This window comes from Muscardinus avellanarius, assembly GCF_963383645.1.
Source record: "Muscardinus avellanarius genome assembly, chromosome: 4".
NCBI classification, from domain to species: Eukaryota; Metazoa; Chordata; class Mammalia; order Rodentia; family Gliridae; genus Muscardinus; species Muscardinus avellanarius.
Genome location: NC_137789.1, coordinates 9167902 through 9185253, shown reverse-complemented (window position 1 = coordinate 9185253; position 17352 = coordinate 9167902).

Below are 17352 nucleotides of genomic sequence, written 5' to 3'. Positions count from 1 at the left end.
GCATTCAATGAGGCTTGGGTGAATGTCATTTTTCCTTGGCACGCTTTGTACTAAAAGCTATTTTCTTTCCTGTCTCCTGCTGTCAACAAAAGCGTGAGCCATTATGAGTGTGGTCATGATGTCCCTGGGTCTGTAGAAGGATAAAAAGCTTCTGTTCTCTGTGTCCTGTTTTATCAATCAAGCCATGCTTGGAGAAACTGCCATAGCATGTTCATTCATTCATTCATTCATTCACTTGTCTGTCCATTTATTCACTGTCTCATCATGTTATATACACAGACACTTCAGCCATTGGTATTATTGCCCACTTGGCATCTGTCTTCAGTCTGATTGTGGATGGACTTCCCAATTAAAGAGATGGCTTGTAATTAGTAACATTGATTCAGTCAACACCACTGAACTCCTGTCATGTGCCAGCCATGGGCACCCATTGTAGTTTGCCTCACCAGTGTCCATTTCTTCCTTTTCTTGCCATAGTTCATTGGTTGTTCTCTCCTGTGAACCTTCCTTCCTCCACTCTCCAAACATGTTTTGTTGTTGGGGATAATCCCAACCTTGCCTTTAGAGGCTAAACAGATGAGCCTGGCAATCAGCAGGGTCCCACCTGACTACAGTGATGCTTTGACTATGAGCCCATGGACTGACTCAAGATGATCAGAGAAAATGGGACTCACATTTCTGTTGAAACTGTTGGGAGTATTTTTTTTAATTGGAATTATTGAGGTGGTGAATAAAGATTTAGGGCCTTGATCAGCCATCTTGCAACCATGGAGTAAAAATTTGTTTGAGAATGAAAAAAACATGGAAGACAGAGAAATATGAAAAAAAAAAAAAAACGAGTTTGAGTCCTGAGCTAAGCCATGCCTCTAGCCAGTGAGGCTTCCTTCCTTCTTTCTTCCTTTTTCCTTCTTTCCTTCCTTCCTTCCTTCCTTCCTTCCTTCCTTCCTTCCTTCCTTCCTTCCATTTTTCCTTCCTCCCTTCCTCACTCCCTCCCTCCTTTGCCCTACTTCTTCCTGGCTAGTATGGATGTAGATGATAAAATATGTAACATAAATTTGTTCTCATTTGACAAACTTTCCAGGTTCCTGGGACTGCGATGAACACTGGAGATGGGATGGTAGATGAACAGGGATGCCGCTCACCTTCTGAGAACCTTTCTTTGGCAAGAAATAGAGATAATACCAGGACACACATACAATTACAATTGTTGGGGGTGCTGGGGCTGCATATGGGGGGATGGCCCAGACAAGTGTGTCTAAATAACAGCTTCCTGCTGGGTGATTCTGCTTCCCTAGAGGACACAGGCAATGTCTGGAGATAGTTTGGGTTGCTGTAATTGGAGAGAGGATGTTATGGTTTAGATATGGAATGCTCCTAGAAAAGTTTGTATGTTGGAATGCAACAATGTTCAGAGGTGAAGTAATTGAATAATGAGGCCTCTGGCCTCATCTGTGAAAAAATTCATTGATTTACTGGGTGGTAACTTGGAGGCAGGTAGGGTGTGGCTGGAGGAGTTCTGTCACCGGGAATGGCCTTGGATTATCTGTCCCTGGTCCCTTCCTCTTGGGTGACCTCTCTGCTTCCCCACTGACATGAGCTGAGCAGCTCTCCTCCACCATCCCTCTGTCTTTCCACTGATGTGAGCTGAGAAGCTCTGCTCCGCCATCTCTCTGTTTTCCGATTGATGTGAGCTGAGCAGCTCTCCTTCACCATGCCCTATGATAATATTTCTTCTTTGGAGTCAGCCAACCATAGACTGAATTTCCAAAACCATGAGCCAAATGAAAACTTTCTTCCAAGTTGTTCTTTTCAGTTATTTTGGTCACAGTGATTAAAAGCTAAATCATAAATAATGTAATGCTATTAAAATTTAGATGAAACAAGGCAGAATGCTACTAATTATCCTGCAATGTACAGGACAGCATCCCACACCAATAGATTATCTGGCCTCAAATGCCAGTAGTGTCAAAGTGTAGAGACTTGATTTTAAGTTTATAAAGACTGAGTTGAGAATAGAGAGATGAGAAATAACTGGTTAAGGTAACAGAGGGAGGCCTAGAGTATTTCAGGCAGAAGAAACTCATTGGGCACAGTCTCAACCCAAGACCTTAAGGAAGGCCAGGAGAACAGTAGTGGCAAGGATGGTATAGTCATAGTGGAGTTGCAAAGGTCAGATAACATGCAGAGTCTGCTAAGTGCAAACAAACATTTTGATCACTTTTCTAAAATCCTTTTGGAGTGTACTGAGGAAGAGGTGGTAGCTGTGGTGAGATATGATGTGCATTTCCTAAAGACCTCTCTGTCTGCATTATAAAAAATTAGGTATAGTAAAGAAGGAAGAAATATTAAAAAAATGAATGAGAAGGCCATAGACCAGAGAAGGTCTATGCTAGGATTCTCAGTGAGAGATGCTGGTTGGTAGGATCACCATAGTTCTGGTAAACAGGGAGAGCAATGAAAAAGTTTGAGTCACAGAAGAAGTACAATGTGGAGCTTAGTAGTATATGGACCTGGGAAGTTGGTGTTAAACAGAGAAATTGCATATAGTTCTGTGACTCCAATGCAAAGTAGGTGGGCAAAGATGTCATTAGGTGAAGAGAAAAAGATGGCATGTGTACAGAAGATTGTTAATTAAGTTTTGGCCATTTGAGTTGAGATTATGTAGGTATTCTAAAGCTTTATCCACAAATGCTTGGTATTTCTCACTCAAGAGGTGGAGTTTAACATCTGTCCCCTTCAGTTTGGCTCCTGGTGACTACTCTGAGAAGAGTGTTATGCATGAGAGAGAGTAGATTTCACAGTGACTGTGGCTTCTGCTTTGGGTGCAACCTCCTTCTGCTTCTGAGTCATTGGTGAGCTGCTGTGTCATGTGATGGTCCAGGGGATAGGAACACCAGCTGACACCAGGTGAAGATATTTAAGAGGTCCACAAAGACAGCCATGTGGCTAGGATTGAGGCCTGCCAGCAGCCACAGGAGTCACCTTGGAAGCAAGTGATCCCCAGTAGAGACTGAAATAGCTGATGACTGTAACCCCAGATGACAGCACCTTGAACCAGAGCCACCCAGCTAAGCCATTCCTGCATTCCTGACCCACAGAAATGATGGGGTAATGAATAATGTCTTAAACTTCCAAGTGTGGCTAATCAGCCATCAAAACAAATGCAGAATATTTTGAAACACTGCACTAGATAAAAGTATATCTCCATATCATGTGAACATACGACAAAAATCCCTCTTGACATGCTTGTGGATGATAAAATACGGGATGAAAACGAGTGTACTTAGCAATGGCATTGAACAATAAGAACAATTCATCTTAAAGTGGATAGTAAATTAATGTCAAAGAGAAAAGTTGCTTTGTTCTCAGTCCCAGCCTCTTTGACACTCTTCTGAGTATCCTCCATAATGAGATGGAGGGTAGACTGAACACAGATGGTCCTGCTGAGAAGGGGGTCTGATATGCTACATAATCCTCATCATAAACTGGAGAAATTGAATGTAACTTTCAATGATATGAGACAATTTCATCCACACTGTCTTATTTAATCTTCAGAAGTGCACATTCTGTTCCTATAGATGAAGCCACCGAGATTCAGTCATTTGTTTAAAATCATATATATAGTCTGTGAGACCCACAATGTGAACACATTACCATTGGCTCCCTCCGCCTTCTTTTCAGCATGCTAGCACTCCCTAAAGACAGAATCACGTGTGATGCTAAGAATGTAGATGAAAAGTGAATGACCTGGTAGTACACGCTGTCCAGTATGGTAGCCACGAGTCATGTATGCCCTTTTAAATGAACTACAAAAAAATACAAATGAAAATTCAATTTCTCAGTTGTACTGTCAACATTAATGGGATTTGATGGTCATATGTGGCCAGTGGCTGCTGTCTTATATGGTGCTAGTGTAGAACATTCCTATGGTTCCACAAGGGTAGCCTTGTATAAGATTGAAATATTGCCTCTCATGGAATGGAGACAAGTTCATGAGTGTGAGAGGCTCTTAGTCTCTCTTTACACATGTAGGGACACACACACGCACACACCCCTGGCTGAAAAGAAAGCTGGATCTGTTGGCTTTTCATCTCGGGCTCTATTAACACAGTCCCATTCTATGTGCCAGTTCCTTGGGCTTTTGAGATACTGAATTGGGAGGACAGTTATAGAGTCATAGGCTTGGAGAGGCTGATGACCAGAAGACAAGAATAAAATCTGGAACTCTTGCATGGCAGAGGAGCAGGTAGTGTGTGGGAGGTGCCAGTAATCACAGATGAATGCCCCATTCACCCTCCTCATGACTATACAAAGGGACCTTACCTGGAGAACTGGCTCCAGCCCCTCTGAGTCCTGTCTCCCTTTCCTTTCTCCTTCCCCTAGTTCTCTGTCATTTTTGGCTCCTAAGAAATGATAGGAAAATATGTCTGATTAGTGAGTGACTTAAAGCTATCTTTTTATCCCTTACTCCACGCTGGTCATCTGGATGAGATTTCATGGAATGGCATGCTCTCTCTTCTCTCTCTTCTCTCTCTTCTCTCTCTTCTTTCCTTTTTCCCTTTCCTCCTCCTCCTCCTCCTCCTCCTCCTCCTCCTCCTCCTCCTCCTTCTTCTTCTTCTTCTTCATATGTCTTCATCTTTGTCTTCCTCTTCTTCCAATTCTCTTTCTTCTCCTTCTCTCCCTCTCTCTCCCCCCTCCTTTCCCCGTATCTTGGGAGGTAATATCTAAAGTCCTTGAGAAGATCTTAGAAGACCCGATTATGCCTACAAATTGAAGCTATGCTCTCTGATACAGTTTTAGATGCATGACTGCTGATCTTTGGGTCTTTGTATTTTCAGTTTTCTCCTTCCCTTCCTCCCTTTCTTTCTTGTACTGGAGATCAAACCCAGAGGTATTCTCTCACTGAGATACACTGCAAGTCATATTTTATATTTATTTGGAAATAAAATCTCACTAAGTTGCTGAGAGCCTTGCTGATTGTTAAACTGCTGAGGCTGGACTCGAACCTATGATCCTTCTGTCTCAGTCTCCCAAGTACTGAGATTATAGATGTGCATTACCATGCAAAGCTTCTCTGTATTTCTTGATTGTTCCTGAGCTTGAAAGGGGTTCTGGGAGTGATTAGTTGGCACCTTTGCATTCAATGCTGATTTAAGACTATTGACCTTTTATCAGTTGCATTGATTTTAATGTTAATTTAAAGGAGGTAATGAAAATCATCTTAATTTGTTCTGAGTTACTGTCAGCTCTTGGGATGCATGTTGAATGTCGTGCCTCTGGAACCAGTGTCAGGTGGGGTTTCAAGATACCCTGGGGTCAATCTTGGAGTCTTTTAGTGCTTTATAGGATAAAGAAGCATGTCCTGGTGGGTCTGGTTCCTGTAGATTTGGGAATATGTTTCTACATTCAGGGCTCCCCCCCAAGATTATAGTAGAATGTTTAGCAAGGGACCAGAGAGGCTTCACGGGGATCTTTATGGTAACTGGTCCAGAAGACTATGTGGAAAGACATATTTTCTCTTGCAAATATTCTGGACCTAGGGATACAGCACTGTCTAAACTGTGAATTGACCACAAAGTTCATTCTTCCCTATGGTGTAGTAGAACACTGAGGCTGAGAGAAATAATGGTTTTTAGAATAATCACAGCCTCAGCACTAGCCTTGGCTGTGAGTTTACTCCAGAGGAGGCACTCTGCAAGAACATCCCTTCTGTAGTTGTACAGAACTGTTACAACCTTATGAGCTAGGGATGTGCATTTTCTCCACTTTTGAGATATGCAATTTGGTGCATGCAAGGAAGCCTTGTCACTTAGCTTAAGTGGTGCACTGAGGTTTGAGCTCAGGTGTCCTTGATTCCAAATCCAGCTCACTCTCTCATTGGTCATGCTGTCAGCAACAAAGCTGCTGCTAATCATCATCACAGATACTCAAGAAAGCATAAAGTAATACCTTCTGGGTGCACATCATGGCAGACCCAAAGGGCTATACCTTGTCAGTATCCCCAAGTCTTTCCTGCCCAATGGCACATAGCAATGTTGTTAACTAAGAGATTTTGGAATCATGTAGAGACTCATCTCTTCTTTCTGTACCTCAGGGATCTGAGGCCAGTACAGAAGTGAGCTGTCCCAAATCCGGGTAGATGGGCCCAGGATGACCTCTAGCAGAGCTGGGAAAAGACTGAAGCAGGGAAGGAGCCCAGGGGCTACATTTAAAGAGGTTCTCACACAGGTATAGAGGTGCCCTTGCATGAGCCTTAGAGCCAGTGCCTCTGTAGATTTTGTATCTTGGTCATAAGAGACTGGGTTTAAACTATGACTGATCACCCTAGCCCTGGCCCTAACTACAACCCAGACCTCTGACCACATGATTCTACCATGATGCCTGTACTTCCTGCCTCCAAAGCAGGGGCCTGTGCTTGATAGTTGCAACTTCAACATTTTTCTCCCAAAAGACTTTTACAGAAGTGTTATAAAGTAAGATATAAAGCACTTTCTGAAGCTTTTATGACAGTTTGCAGTGAACTGGGAGCTCTGGAGTGGGTACTCTGCATCATCTATGGGTCCTGAGTATGAGTTGCCTCCTCAATGCTGAACTATAAAAAATTTGAATTTCTAGAGATTGTGAGACTCATTCTATTCTTGGAGATGTTAAGGACAAAAAAGACCTGTTTTAGAACCAGCTAATAGAGTAAAAATGATGTACTTGGTATCTTCACTGAGCGCCGTACAGATGGGACAATGATCTCCGAGAGCCTAAGTCTCTTATTGAAGGTCACTTAACCAGTAGTGTAGAGCAGGCCCAGAACATTGGGCTCCCATCCCTTGTTCTTGGCTTCTTTACTGGACCACATCTGTCTTAGTCTGCTTTGTTTTGCCATGATAGAATACCTGAGGCTAGGTAATATATAAAGAAAAAAAATCTCTTTGGCTTGCACTTTTGGTGACTTCAAAGTCTGAGCAGCATGGTAACAGCTTCTTGGCCAGGTTGTAAGCTGTGTTGCAACATGACCGAGAAGAAGAACGGCGACTGTCTGTGTGCAGATGGCATGTGTGAACAAGAAGGTAGGATGCTGAGATAGCCAGAGTTTCTTTAGTAATTGTTAGAGTGCATTTCTTTAGCAACCCACTTTCTCAGGAAGCAGTGCATTGTTACTACACTGACTCTGGCCAGACAAAATCCTTCAGTCCATCCATGAAGGCAGAGCCACCAGGACCTAATTCCTTTCCACTAGGACCACTTCTTAAAGAATTCACCTCTTAAGGAATCTGCTGGAGACTAAGCTTCTAGCACATGGACTTTTGGGGGACTCTCCAAACCATAGCAGCATCTAACCCTAGAGTTGTGATTTTTTTGATTACTATTTTATACCAAATAGACATCCTTTTACAAAGCAGTCAGGGATTCTTCAGTGAGGAGAAAGGACTGTCATAGGGCAGGAAGACTGGCTTTATTCTACCCACAGTTCATTTCATATGGAATAGTTCTATTCTGACTTCAATTTCGACAGTCTTGTAGCTTTATGAAGAAGCAAGAGGTATGCAGAAGCAACCTAAAACTCTAAAACTAAGCCATATTTTTCTCTTTTTCTTTTTTGTTTGCTTTGCTTCCCTTCCCATCAGCTGCATGTCAGCTCAGCCAGGAAAGGTAATGTCTGCAGACGAGAGTGCCTGCTACCTCTGCCAGACCCTGCATGACTGGAACCATGCAGCACGCGAGCTGTGTCTGCTTGGGCACGCCTCGCCCTAACTTGATAAAGAGCCCCAAATGTAAATGAACGGAAGCAGCACATGTGCCTTCAGCAGACTGGTTTTAAGGAACCAGCAACAGTTTCATAAGTTGTCCAAATATTTGGTAATAGGCCATCTCTATCTTTAGGAGTGGGGAAAGTCAAAGATCATAGCTACTTAGTGATGTTTATCCTGAACTATCTAAATATTATCACTGTGCTCAGGCTGCAGAGGGTAGAGTTTGTGTTTCCTATAATTTCACCATTCAGATGGGGGAGGCAACGTTTGTTGTCCCTATACAGAATGGAATGCCAACCGCATCAGATGGACCCTACTGGGTTTAAGTGAAATGGGGAAAAGACACAAGGGCCTGGGGCCAGGCAGAGTTCAGTTTGAACCGTTTGCTTTCTGAGGATCCTTATGAAGAGATTTGAGTTCTCTGAGCCTCAGTACTCACCTGTAAAATGAGAAGATTAAATTTAGCCTACAAGCTGTTTGAGACGTAAACAAGCTGACATCTATGACTGTTCTTGAAATCATGTCGGTGCCTCACACATCAGTTTCTTCTTTCCCTTTTGTCTTCCCTTTAAGGCCTTATGCCTACTCCTTACTATCCTCCAGTCTTTTGTTCTTTGGGTCCCACAAAAGTTTGGGTTCCCTGTTACAGTACTCAAGAGGAAGACTTGGGTGCAGGTAGTTTATTCTGGAGATGCCCCAGGAAACAAGAATCAAGGAACAAAGAAGATGAGACGGGGAATAATGCGAGGTTGTGTGAAGGAGGAAGTCAGGTGGAGGCAACAGGGGCTTGATCCTGCTCTGCTGTTGGAGACAGGAGACACGTTGGAATGCTTTATCCAGAGCGGTCCTTCTGAGGGCAGAGGGCTGGTGCAATGATCCATGGGCTGAGGGCGGTTCCCTGGCTTGTAGTGTGCCCATCTCCTACACACACACACACACGCACACACACACACACACACACACACACACACACACCTGGTTCTTCTGGTCTCTCTGCAGAAAATAGAAGGCTCTTAGAATTGGCTTGCTGCCACCATCATCCACTGCAGCCAGGACTGAAATCGGATGCAGGTCACGGGGCATAAAGTGCCTGCTGCATAAGGCTGATGATGGACTTCATGTGCAGCATTTAGTGTCCCCAGGTCCTGAGAGACAGGTCTGTGCTCAGGCTCTCCTCCTCCTCCTCCTCCTCCTCCTCCTCTTCTTCCCCCTCCCCCTCCTCCCCCTCTTCCCCCTCCTCCCCCTCTTCCCCCTCCTCCCCCTCCTCCTCCTCCTCTTCCTCCCCCCTCCTCCTCCCCCCTCCTCCTCCCTCTCCTCCTCCTCCTCCTCCCCCCTCCTCCTCCCTCTCCTCCTCCTCCTCCTCCTCCCCTCCTCCTCCCCCCTCCTCCTCCCTCTCCTCCTCCTCCTCCCCCCTCCTCCTCCCTCTCCTCCTCCTCCTCCTCCTCCTCCCCTCCTCCTCCCCCTCCTCCTCCTCCTCCTCCTCCCCTCCTCCTCCCCCTCCTCCTCCTCCTCCTCTTTCTTCTTACCCTAACAGTTGAACCTAGGAGCATTCTACCTTTGAACTATACTCCCAGGCAAACCCCCTCCCCTTTTTGTAAAACAGGGACTCACTAAGTTGCTGTGCTGATCCAGCAGTGCTTCTGTAAGGAAGTCCTATGTCACTGCGTCTTCACTTGGAGCCGCAAGAGCACACACTTGGCACTCTTCAAGTGGTGGCTTCATTATCTCCCAGCGTGTCTGACTCCTGACCCAATGTCCTTTCCTGCCTCCCGGGCTGTCTCCACTGGGCAGTGGAGTCAGCAGGGGTCCCCCCTCCAGCCAGAGCTCATCCCCAGCCAATTAGTCCTCAGCTTCCGAACCCTCCACTTTCTCCATGTCCCGCATCCATCATCTTGTCAGCCTATCCCAAAGGGTCTGCCAGAGCAGCGTGTGACATCGTGGAGGAGGAGTTCAGAGCCTGCTTCATGGCCCCTCCCCCTCAGCCTTCTGATGCCTCTGAGCAGGCTGCCAGGCCTAGGCAATCTCGGAGCCTGAGTCCATTCTCTGAATGGTCTCATCCCAGGCTTTCTCCTTCAGGAGAGCAGAGAGACTGAGGAACAGGATCCTACAGAAACAGATATGGGCAGGCTTGGGGCCGACACCCAGGCCTCGTGTCTTGCTGACCAGAGGCATCAACCACCCATGGTGCATTGCTGTGGGTGATGCCTGGAAGGCCAAAGGTGTACAGCCATCCCACTGCATGCATCGCATGAAGGAGCCCTGTTGGATGTGGGGCTGTGAGGCCTCTGGGTGCTGCCAGGTCTCCTATTTATTTATAAAGAGGATACTAAGAGCAGAGCAGTGGAGTAATTCGTGCTAGGTCATAGAGCACCTAGGAAGTGGGGCCTGAACTTTAAAAGCTCCCTTGTTTTTCATCCTCAAGGTCCCGGGAGATCTGGTGCCTGCTGCCTGCCAGGACATCGCTGCTCCTTGTGCAGTGACCTCTCTTGCCATTCTGATCTCCTTTCTCATCCGACCTCGTCCTGCCTTAGCACTTTTCTCTGCTGTCTTCCCTTCTGCCCACTTGGGTTTTAACTCGGATGTCAACTCCTCAGGGAGGATGTCCTTGGCCACCCAGCCTAGGATGACCTCCCCCCTCTGCAAGCCATGGCCAGGTGACATTTCTGTCTATTGTGTCTGTGTTACTGTCTCTCTCCTGTGATAATGCGAGCCATGTGTTGTCAGGACTCTCTCTCTTTCCATGTGTTTTGCTAACACCCAGTGCTTGTCGCCTTGGGTGCTGAATACTACTTTAGATTTAATGAATTGAAGAGTTTGAATTGGGGCTCTTGTGCAGATCCATATGTCTATGAAGCCTATACTCTTCCCCTACCCACAGCTGGAGGTAGTAACCGCCAGGCTCAGCTTGGCTTAGGTAGTTGAGCAGCACATACTGAGAGCTTTGTACTTCCAGGCCCCATCTTTTATGGTTCCTATGAGCAAGTTCATTTATGCTCTCAGACACCCAGTTAGTAGCTTTCTATCAATGTATTCATTTGGCAAAACCACCCTAGCACTTGAGTGACCATGCTGACAAGGTTATACAGTTGGTCTCCACGGTATGATGATTCAGCCTAAGGTTTTTCATTTTAAGATGATGCATAGGTGATGCACATTTGGTAGAAACCATATGTCTGATTTTGCATTTTGATCTCTTCCAGGGCCAGCAATACAGTTCTCTCTGGAGATGTGGGCAGGAGACATTCCCAGGTCCTACTCAGCCCTGTTCTGAGAGAAGCCACCCACACCCTGCAGTGTGTAGCTGAGCTGGGCAGGGTGTGTTTCATGCATATTTTACTAAGGTTATTCTCAGCTTACAATAGGCTCACAGGAAGGAACCCACCTGCCTCGAGGAGCATCCATGCAGTTATCATGGCTGTAGCAGGATCAGAAGGCAAGCAGATGCCTATCCCAAGCTATGGCTACACCATCATGTTCTGGTGTCACTTTGGGTACAAGAAAATTCACCATTGTCACTTCATCTCATTGAGACCCTGTGTTTTCTGCCAGATATAAGGTTAAATTCATTGTCAATAGGAGTGTGGAGCCTATTTGTTATGATTTGGAGTTGTACATCCCTGAAGTCCTAGTACTTGAGAGGCTGATACAGGAGGATCACAGGTTTGAGAACAGCTTCAGCAAGTGGCGAGACACTCATCAACCAATGAGACCATGTTTCAAAATAAAAATAAAATAGCCTGGGAGTGTAGCTTGTAGATATATTGAGCCCCTGGGTTCAATCCTCAGTACCACACAAAAAAAATATTTCCTGGAAAAGTTTATGTATAGGTAATGCAAAAATGTTCAGAGGTGAAATAACTGAATAAGATCTCTAAGCTCATCAGTGGGTAAGTTCACTGAAAAATTAACAATTTTAATGGACTTAGTAGGTGGTAACTTAGGCAGCTGAGGTGTGTCTGGAGAAGTCAGGTCACTGGGGGTGTCACCTTAGGGCCTTATCTATCTGTCCCTGGTCACACTTTCCCTCTGTTTCTGCTTCTGGCCACTGTAGAGTTGAGCTTAGCTTTCTTTCCTCACACACTGTCACCATGATGCTTGCCTTGGAGCCAGTCAACTATGGACTGTACCTCTGAAACCATGAGTCAAACAAACTTTTCTTCCTTTATGTTCATGTCAGATATTTTTGTCACAGATGGAAAAGTTGTTTGGAACACTGCCAGGGACTGGAGGGTTGATTGCAGCCGTGCCCATGCCTCCCTGCTATGTTACCTAGTTGGATATATTTCCTGCAGTGAAGCTCCCTGTACTGACTCTGGGCCTGCCCAGTGGCCCTTCTTTGGCTAAAAGTGCAGTGGCAAACTCAAATCGAGCCCCATGTTGCTACCATGTGAATGAGCTGGGCGAATCTGCTGGAGGATTAGAGACCTGTGGAGCAGAGAGAGGAGCCAACCAGACCAAGGCTGCTCCTAACCAGCCAGCCCTGGCCAGGGGAGCAGTTGAGCAGACAGTATAGCTGAGACCATCAGACTAGAGTAACTGTCACAAGCCCAGCTCCAGACAAGATAACTATATCATCCTTTGCTGCATACCTAGCCATGTTAAGCCACTAAGTTTGAGATAACTTATCATTCAACAGAAGAAAATGATTGTTCAAATACAAAAAAGTATTAACTTCTGACAGCAGACTAGAGGGAGATTCGATGTGTCATTATCTCCATTTTGCAGATACAAAATGAGATATATAGAAACCAAATAACAATCACAGCTAGTAAGAGTGAGGCTGAGACTTAAATCCCAGCAGCCTGCATCTAGAGGCTGTGCTCCTAACTGTCACATGGTACTGTGTTCCAAAGAGTAATAAGACAGACTGTGCTTCAAGACTTTTCTAGGTCCTAGAACATAAAAACAAACAGCAAGATAGGCACGGTGGCACATCTAATCCTAGTACTCAAGAGACTGAGATAGGAGGATTCTAGATTTGAGGCCAGCCTCAGCAATTTAACACATCCTTGTTTTATATTTTTAATTTATTTTTTATTATTTTTTTAATGATACATCACTTTGGAATACAAGCCTTGAGAGGATATACAAGCACATATCATCCAATAAGCTCTCATCCAATCCCCATCCCATTCCCTCCCCCTCCCTCGATCCCATGCTTAAATGGTGATTATCTTTGATATAATTGTTTACGCCCCTCATGAGTTTTAAAGATATACCATCCTCCCCCATCCCCTCCCCTCTGATTTTCAATAGGACCCTTTCTACTACTCGACCTCTTCCTGTGCCCCCTTTCCTCCTAGTTCTTGCTAATTAGGGGAAGCATCTGGATTTTATTTTCTGTACTATTTCTCTGTGTATGCCGCACTGCAAGTTCCAATCCCACTCTTGACGGCCCCAGTAGTGGCCTGGCCACCTGGAGGACTCTGATCCTGACCTCGCTGGCTCCAGCACCAGCCTTGCCTCATGGGAGGCCCCAATCCTGGCCTTGCTGACCCCGCACCGAACTAACTCCTTTGCTGGCTCCTTTCCCAGCCTCAGAGGCCCCAGCACCAGCTTAGCCTTAAGACAGGCTTGGATCCCGGCCTCGCTGATCCTGACACCAGCCTAATCCTTCGGCAGGCTCCTATTCTGGTCTCGCAAGTCCCAGTTCCGTCCTTACCTCACAGCTGTTTCTGATCCCAGCCTCGCTGGCGCCAGCACTGGCCTTACCCCTTGGCAGAGTCCGATCCTGGCCTTGTAGGTCCCAGCACTTGTCTTGCCTCACAGCAGGCTCTGATCCCAACCTTGCTGGCCACGGCACCGGCCTAACCCCTCAGCTGGCGCTGATCCCTGCCTTGGAGGCCTCAGTAGTGGCCTTGCCTCATGGTAGGCTCTGGTCCCGGCCTCGTTGGCCCCGGCACTGACCTCACCCCTCAGGGCAGGCTGCTATACTGGCCTCAGAAGCCCCAGCACAGGCCATACCTCAAGGCAGGCTCCAATCCCGGCCTCACTGGCCCTGGCACTGGCCTAACCCCTTGGCATGCTATTATCCAAGCCTCGGAGGCCCCAGAACCAGTCTTGCCTCACAGCAGGCTCCGATCCCAGCCTCAATGGTCCCGGCACTGGCCTAACCCCTCAGCAGACTCCGATCCCGGCCTCGGAGGCCTCAGCACTGGCCTTGCCTCACGGAAGGCTCTGATCCCGGCCTTGCTGGCTCCAGCACTGGCCTAACACATCAGCTGTCTCAGATCCCGACCTCAGAGCCCCAGCACTGGCCTTGCCTCAATGCAAGCTCCAATCCCAGTCTCGCTGACCCTGGCACCGGCCTAACCCCTCAGCAGGCTCCAATTCTGGCCTTGGAGGCCCCAGCACTGGCTTTGCCTCATGGTAGGCTCTGATCCCCACCTCATTGGCTCCGGCCCTGGCCTAACCCCTCAGCAGGCTCCAATTCCAGCCTCGGAGGCCCCAGCACCGGCCTTGCCTCATGGTAGGCTCCAATCTTGGCCTTGATGGCCTTGGCCCTGGCCTAACCCCTCAGCAGGCTCCAATCCTGGCCTTGGAGGCCCCAGCACTGGCCTTGTCTCACAGCAGGCTCCAATCCTGGCCTCACTGGTCCCGGGACCGGCCTAACCCCTCGGCAGGCTCCGATCCCGGCCTCGGAGGTCTCGGTAGCGGCCTTGCCTCACAGCAGGCTCTGATCCCGGCCTCGCTGGCCCCAGCACTGACCTAACCCCTCGGCAGGCTCCAATCCCGGCCTCAGGTGCCCTATCACCTGCCTTGTCTCACAGCAAGCAGCGATCCCGGCTTTGCTGGCCCCTGAACTGGCCTCAATCCTCGGCAGGCTCAGATCCGAGCACCCTCTTCACCCAGCAGATTGTCCCACATTCTCAAGGGTGCGTGGTGGTAGTATTATGCCTCTGAGGTAATTTCTTCAAAAGTTGCAGGTGTATTACGTCAGATCTCTGCCTCCCCTGAGTACTTGCCGCTGTACTGCCTCCACCATTTCAAATCTTTCCCAAGCTCTTTTCCCATATCGCATAATGTCCAGTGTTCCTAAGCATTCGCAATGGTAGCATTCGACCTTTGGGGTAATTTCTTCAGAGGATCAGGGTGGGTTGGATCAGATGTCTGCCACTCCCAAATCCAAGTCTCCACCACCATCTCGGCCACTGCTGCCGCCACCGCCTTCCTCCTAGGTCTCCGCTAGACTCTCTCCTTACAGGTGATGTCCCGGATTTTTAAAGATGTAGAGAAGCCTCAGTCCTCCTTCGCGGGGAATTTTTCCAAAAGTTCCAGTTCAGATGGATATGTTTTGTCTGCATATCCAATATTCTAGCTGCTGTGGCCATCTTAACCCTTCTTGAATATTTTTTCTTTTTTGATTTTCTCTTTTTTTTTTTTTTTTAATAAGAGAAGAGAGTATGTGTGGTTTGGGGAGGATGTGGGATCAGGCACTCGCAGCGATGAAAACTTTTGTCCTTTCTGGGTGAGAAGGGAGTCTCCTAAGGGTGCCCTGCCTGCACCTGCCCACCCCCCCCAGAGTAGGGGCCTTGCGGCCAGGACCTCAGGGAACTTCCGGGTGGGGGGATGTTGCCTAAGGGTGCCCTGTCCGTGCCCACCTACCTGCCCAGGATCCAGACCAAGCAGCAGGACCTCTGGGCCCTTCCAGGTGTGAGGGGGGTCACCTAAGGGAGCCCCACCCACACCCGCCCACCCTCTCAGGGTCGGGGCCATGTGGCCCAGACCTCCTAGGCCTTCTGGGTGGGGGGGTTAGCCTAAGGGAGCCCCGCCTGCACCCGCCCACCCTCCCGGGTTCGGGGCCATGCAGCCCGGACCTCCAGGGCCTCACACATCCTTGTTTTAAAATAAAAGCAAAATAGGGCTGAAGGTGTAGCTTGGCACTAGAATGCCCCTGGGTTTAATTCCCACCCATTAAAAAAAAAACCCACAAACCAAAACAGAAAACACAATAACACAAGATCCTTCACTTGTAAGTTCATATATACACACACACATATTTGTATATATAGATATGAATACTTACATATTTCAGAGGAAGGGCTATAAGCCTTAATGCATAAATAATTTATGTAAACTGATAAAATACACCTAAAATTGATTGAGCAGAGATTATTTGTAGATAAAGAGTATATACTGTGAAAAAATTAACCATATGAGAATGAAATCAAGCAAATTGAAGCCAGGATGAAAAAGCATTTCACACTCATTAAATTAACAAATTAACCAAAAGGAAGTAAATGGAAATTCTTAATTCTTCTGATGAGAATATAATAATTCAACAAAGACTTTGAATGCTTATATAGTTTTAACAGTAAATCCAATTCTAAAATAATACTCCAACGAAATAGTCAACAATACAAAGATATAATCATAGTGGTTTTTTTAAATAGTGAAAATACATGATAATATTTTTATTATAAATATTATAGGTTATGCTATGTTTAAATGATAGACTGTTGGGCAGCCATCTAAAGTATTGTTACATATAATGCCATGAAAGTGGATTTACATCATATAGAGTGAGAAAAATAAAACAGCACCACTCTGCAAGCACCCAGAAATACATTCTACTTTATGATTACTAACAACTCTTTACTAAAGCAAGCCACATGGCTAAGCCTAATATACATGGAGAGAGAGAATATGTATTTGTTGAACAATAATTCAAATTATCATGATATCTCCTCCTCCAGGAAGCCTTCCCAGAGGTCCCCAGCTGCAACCCCTGCTCCCCTCCTTTGGCAGGGTGCTTTCTTACAGCACAGTGTTTAATTGGTAGCATAGTTCAGTGTCTCCTCTAGAGTATGAGCTGCTTCAGGTCTGGATAAAGGCTAATTGGTGGTCTCATTACTGGTAATCCCACCTTCCACCCCTCCCATCTACCTGCCAGTTTTTCCATAAGGATCTTTCCAAGAAGGGAACGAACATGTCCATCTCTTTTTTCTTTTTTTGTCACAAACTATTTTTATATTTTATTGGTGCATTATAATCAATCACATATCTTGATGTAGTTCAGGGTGACAAAGGCATACATGCACACAACACTCATTTAACTTTCTCCCAGTTCCCCCCTCTCTCCTCCTCCCCACCTTCCTGTGCTGAGCACAGTGATTGTCTTTGATAAGTTTGTGTATGTACATCATATCTATTGAGATGTCTCCTTCATGTCTTTCTCCCCCTTCACCATCCCTCAGTTGGGTCCCCTCCTTCACTCCACTGACGATTCTCTTCCTTTGTTTGCTTTGTGTGGAGTTCCTCCTGTGTCCCATTTCTTTTCATGCAGCTCAAAAGTAGAACCCCAGTGTCCTCAGCACCTGGGGGCTCTCCTGATGGATCCCAGCTTGTGACAACCTGGGTAAGGGTTTGAGATCCACACACCTTCATTACTCGCAACATGATGTTTTCAAGAGAGAGTCCCTCCTGTTTCAAATCCTGTGGGGCTAGATAATGAGACACACTTTGGGAGTCACCAGGCCATGCTCCTGTCCATAGGTCCATCACAACCAACCATGGTTTAAGGAATGATACTTCTCTGACAGGAGCAGCAGTATGGATGGCCTGGAAAGGAGCATCCCTCTGGGGGTGGCTCTAGGAGTTTGCTCTC